Below are 6,212 nucleotides of genomic sequence, written 5' to 3'. Positions count from 1 at the left end.
TCTATGCAAAAGATTACTGAATTAAAAAGAAAACCTCCCTTCTTTATTTTTCCATAACATTTATCATCATCCAACGTAATACTTTATTTGTTCCTATGATTTGTTGTCTGTTTCCTTCCCCTCACTAAAATGTATGCTGCATGATGCAGTCATTTTTGACTGTTTTATTCACTATTGATTGTCCTAGTGCTTAGAACAGTGCTTAATGCATAGTAGGTGCTTAATAAATATCTGCTGATAGAATTAATGATTCCCAATCTAAAAAACAAAGGACATTCAAGATTAACTATATCACGCATAGGGCTTAAAGCAATTCTTCATTTCAAATTGCTGAACAAAATTCTCAAAGTTAAAAAAAAAACAGAAAACAACAACCCACTACTTTGGACGAGGATGTAGACATGTGGAACAAATGAGGTTCAGAATTAGGGAATTTAGACTGGAAATAACACCAAGGAGTGAGCACTTGGAGACAGGCTAGATATAGCTACGTATCACACATGTGGCTGGAGCCTTGGCTGCTAGAAATAATTGCCCTGAATAATTTCTGGGAGTTTATGCCATCACTGGCTCTGCTTGGTTCCGCTTGCCCCCAGGTCTTGGCTACTTGGCTTACTTCCTTGCCAAACACACATTAAGAGATGCTAGCAGAGTCAAGGGCTTTATAGCCATGGGAATGGGGTGGGGCAAATTGCTGGCAGTGAGGACTAGGGGCCTCCACAGCAGTTTCAGGAACCTGGTCCACCTGACTGGACCCATGCAGTCTCTGGCTTTCCCAGGGGCTTTTTGTAGAAACCAGTTAGCACAACTCAGAAACGCACGGGAGAGGAATGTTTGCCCTTATTCCCTACCTTCCAACAGATTGTTCTAAGATCCATACAGCCTCTCCAGAGATATCTCATATGACTGAGCAACCAGTTGTGTCTCTCCAGGAAGCTGTGGCCCTTTCCTCCTTATTCTTCCTTCTCTGAAATTACACTCATCTCCCCTCTCCACACACCTCCAATACGCAATAAAAATTAGCTCTCTAAACTTTGTCTTAGATTTTGTTTTCTAGAAAACCCAGGCTAACACATAGAGAAGAAGAGTTGTCACAATTCAGTTTCAGAAAAATTGCATAAAACATAGACATACTTTTGAGTTCAAACTCTTCTCTTGTGTGCCTTACTGCAAAAAAAGTATGTTTCTACTTCAAACAAGTTAAAATATTATTATCTAGCAAAAGTCAAGTAACCATAAAGTGAAAAACTGGTAGACTTTCAAGTGAAGACTAAAAGACATGGAGAGGAGGTATTGCAGTCAGAAAGACCTGTCTAAAATTCATTCATTCATTCATTCATTCATTCAACAAAGAATGTGAAGCACTAACCTAGGTGCTGGAGACACAACAGTGAACAAGACAAACGGACTCTCCCCGAGGAGCTTAAATACTACTGGAGGAGACAAATGATAAACAAATAAGAAATATTTAACAGGCCTGCCTGGGTGGCTCAGTCAGTTAAGAGTCTATATCTTTATTTCTGCTCGGGTCATGATCCCAGGGTTGTGGGATGGAGCCCTGCGTTGGGTTCTGTGGAGCCTGCTTAAGATTCTCTCTCTCTCTCTCTCTCTCTCTCTCTCTAGCTCTCAGAAAAAAGAAAGAAAGAAAGAAAGAAAGAAAGAAAAGAAAGAAAGAAAGAAATATTTAACATAATGCCAGATGGCAATAAATGATGAAGAAAAACAGAGGAGGGGATAGAGATTGATAAAATGCTTTTTTAGGTAACATGGTCAGTAAAGGCCTCTCTGTGTCCCTGTGAAGGAAACCTAAGTAGAGACATGATGAAGTCAGAGAGGTATTCAAGTAAAAGTCTAAGGACTAGCACCCTACAATGCACACACATAAGTTGTTTGTCAGATTAGCTTTGAACTGAGAATAAATAAATAGAGCAAGGGAAGGAGAAAAATTTTTGCATTTCTTTTTCATCTCAAAACCATCTAAGCCTGGACCTCTCCTAAATTCCCCTTGGTGGCTGGTTGCATTTTTAAAATTAATCAACTTAGGGGCACCTGGGTCATGACGTCCGCTCAGGTCATGATCTTACTATTTGTGGGTTCAAGCCCTATGTCAGGCTCTGTGCTGACAGCTCAGATTCTGTGTCTTCCTCTCCCTCTGGCCCTCTCCAGCTCTCTCTCTCTCTCTCTCAAAAAATACACATTAAAACATTTTAAAATTAATCAACTTAGCAGAAACTGAAGGTATTTCTTCCTTCTTCAGTGCAAGGTTATTTCTATCTTATATTAGCTCTGCACTTTGCCTGGTATTATTGCCATTTATTCATGCATCTCATATCCATGTAATATGGTATGTACTTTGAAAGCAAAGTCTATATATGCTCAGCATTACATTCCCTGAAATATCTGGCACAGTGTCTGTCAGAGTAAGCAAAGTATTATTTGATGAATTAACATTTTTATTTTTATAGTTAATTTTTTTAATGCTTATTGATTTGTGAGAGAGAGCGAGAGAGCGAGAGCAAGGGAGAGAGAGAGAGAGAGAGAGAGAGAGCATGAGTGGGGGAGGAGCAGACAGAAAGAGGGAGAAAAAGAAGTCTAAGTAGGCTCCACATTGTCAGTGTGGACCCTGATGCAGGGCTTGAACTCATGACTGTGAGATCATGACCTGAGCTGAAGTTGGACACTCAGCTGACTGAACCACCCAGGCATCCCATACTATAGTTAATTTTTGGACAAAATCATCTAACTCCTCAGAATTCCTAAATTCCAAATACGTGTTTAGCTTAGCCTCTTTGAAACTATATTTATACATGCACTGATTTTTTTAAAAACTAAAATATCTGGTTTTGGATAAGTTTACCTAAACTTTCTGAGCCTTAGTATAGTATAAAAATATACTATACTTAGTATAGTATAGAAATAACAATTCCTATTTGGCAGTACTTGTTTGTGCAATAATTTAAAAAATGACTAAAATTAAAATGACATAGTATAGGGCCAGGCGTATAGTAATATTTAATAAATTATTGGTTATTCAATCAAGAAATTAGGAATTTTCAAGGTTGATCTAAAACCAGGTTATTTGATCATGTAAAGAATGTGCTAGTTATTTGTTAACAGCATGTGTCATTAGTTATTTCTTATATTTTTAATTTTTTTTAGTTTATTTATTTATTTGGAGAGGGACAGTGAACATATGTGCAAGTATAACAAGGGGAGGGGCAGAGAGAGAGGGAGACAATGAATCCCAAGCAGGCTCCATGCTTTCAGCTTGGAGCCTGACCCAGGGCTTGAACTCGCGAACTGTGAGATCATGACCTAAGCCAAACTCCAGAGTTGAATGCTTAACTGACTGAGCCACCCAGGCACCCCATTAGTTATTTCCTATAAAGAAACTATGATATTATCACAAGATTCTTTTTTTAATCAGCATTACTGAGATAATTTACATGCAACAAAATTAATCGCCTATCATTGTGCAATCTTTGACGAATGCATACGGTTGTGTAATCACCACCACAATCATATGTAGAATATTAACATCACTGTAAAAATTCCCTTACACTCCCTTTGCAGATAATTCCATCCTTCCACCCCAGACCTAGCAAACACTGATTTGTTTTCTGCACAAGATATTTTTTATTTATTAAGCAAATATTTATGAAGGTCTTCTATTTGGAAGTCCTTGCATTAGATACTTCATAGAATGCAAAGATAAGTAAGACAGTTTGTGTCCTTAAATAGCTTAAAATCTAGCCTAGTTTTATATAATTTTGAGATTATTTGTCTACAGATAATATGGGACTAAATTTCAAAGTGAATTATGCCTACTAACAAGGAATAAAAAGAAAAAGCATTGCAAACTATTCCCTAACTTTTAGAACACCAAACAAAATGATGTAACATCATGAATGCTACTAATTACGATTTCTTTAAAATGGCACAAATTTATGATTGCATGATGTGCCAGATAAATATAAAAAAGTGAACTACTGGGGCGCCTGGGTGGCGCAGTCGGTTGAGCGTCCGACTTCAGCCAGGTCACGATCTCGCGGTCCGTGAGTTCGAGCCCCGCGTCAGGCTCTGGGCTGATGGCTTGGAGCCTGGAGCCTGTTTCCGATTCTGTGTCTCCCTCTCTCTCTGCCCCTCCCCCGTTCATGCTCTGTCTCTCTCTCTGTCCCAAAAATAAATAAAAAACGTTGAAAAAAAATTAAAAAAAAAAAAAAAGTGAACTACTTAAAAAAAAATTTTTTTACATTTATTTATTTTTGAGAGACAGAGCACAAGTGGGGTAGGGGCAGAGAGAGAATGAGACACAGAATCCAAAGCAGGCTCCAGGGTCTGAGCTGTCAGCACAGAGCCCTATGCGGGGCTCAAACTCAGAAACTGTGAGATCATGACCTGAGTTGAAGTCGGACGCTTAACCGACTGAGCCACCCAGGCGCCCCTAAAAAAAAGTGAACTACTTTTAAAATTAAGTAACATACATACAATTAAAAAAAGTACAGAAATCCTAAGTGCACAGTTTGATCTTTCCAGGTTATTTAATGCCAACTTAGACCAGCTTTGTTGCCAATATAGTAAAAAAACAACATCCTAAAGCCTTTTGGTTTAGATAGAATGATTATATCATTGGAGGAAAGAAAGAGATAAGAGAATGATGTTCTGAAAGGCTCACACAGAATTGCGGGATAAGTAGTGAGAGAAAGAATGGCACTTTAATATTCATGAGGAAATGCCATTTAAGTTTCATGAATAACAAAGAGATTGTTATGCGGGATCAGGTTTTTCTTTCATCATTACAGAAAGACACAAAATCATTATCGTGATCTGCCATGTGTTTTCCCTCTGTTATAGATGCTGGGACAAGCCTATTAAATGTTTTGTGTTACCCAGGGGAATGGTCACGGTGGTGAATAATGGCGGTCTCAGTGCACATGGCTTTCTATGGTTCTGATCATAGTAACTGCATTTAGAGGAAAGGAACAAATTAAAAAGAGCAGAATGGCTGGGTGGGCATTTTCTTGTGGTTACAAAGAACTGAACCTATTCTTAACCTTACTGCCTCTTGCTTCATGCTTTACTCCTGCCAATTCCAGAATAGACAAAGCTGGTATTTGCATTTGGAGCCTCCTTGGTCAATACAATGGGGACTGCAGTTCATTTCAGAAGGAGTAATACATGCGAATTGAGAAAGGGTAACAACATCAGGACAAAAAACAACCTGGAAAAATACCCCTATAAACATTCATATAGTGGGGTCAAAAATTTTATCCACATTATGATTCCAATATGCAAAGAATATATTCCTCTTTATTTTCTTCGATGAACATAATTTTCCTTGTAAGCTTCCACAGTGGGAGGAAAAAAAACCGTAAACTTTAAGCTTGTCAATTCAAGGCAACAACCTTTTTCAGTTTCAGTAGTCACTGTTGAATAATACATTTTCTTCTGGGTAGGTGCAAAAATCTTCCACATTGATTCCTCCTTACCCTTGTTTCTCTTCAAAATAGTGTCTGGCTGTATTGAAGGATTTGTGATCTCATAGTGTCAAGGAGAGAAGAGGCCTGTGGGGTCTCAGGATGCAAATTGGGCCTTGTGGCAGAATGGCATCTCTGTGGACTGGTAGCCATTGAGGGCCCCTTTGGGATGTGACAGGTCTTACTTGCCCTTCAGGCAGTGTGCTGGTATAATCGCTGGGTCTATGATTTAGGCCAACCTCTCTAAATACTGCAGCCTCTTAGTTTCTGTGAGACTCTTCTCTATTTCTGTCCTTTCTCACCAGGATGCCCTGTAGGCCACACAGGAGCCAGGACCACTGCTTCACACGCTTCTCTTTGTCACTGCTGAACAATCACTGTATTGGATGTTGTACCAAGTCAAATGGAAGCAGAGCAAGCCACTTTCCAACTTCAGCTTTCTCCTCATGCTAACTTACCTCCCTTCTCTAGAAAGTTGCCCTGGGGAAGGATCCTTAAGTCACAGGGACCTCTTTCCCCTTCCAAGGTCGCCCTTCACCCTCTACTTCTTCTTTCCTTCTGAATAGGCTTTCTCCATATCCTCTACTTCACTAGGAGGTGGGCACTGTATGGCTCCATCTTGATGGCTGACAGGGCATCCTGTCTTCCCAGGGGTTTAAAAAATAGTATTCTAGCTTCTTTTTGAGGTAGCAATAAATGCTCTTTTTCCCATGGTGCTCAAAAATTATGACCATC

This window comes from Panthera tigris, chromosome E1 (assembly GCF_018350195.1).
Source record: "Panthera tigris isolate Pti1 chromosome E1, P.tigris_Pti1_mat1.1, whole genome shotgun sequence".
Lineage (NCBI taxonomy): Eukaryota > Metazoa > Chordata > Mammalia > Carnivora > Felidae > Panthera > Panthera tigris.
The sequence above is the reverse complement of the archived record's forward strand: the minus strand, read 5'-3'. Positions refer to the sequence as shown.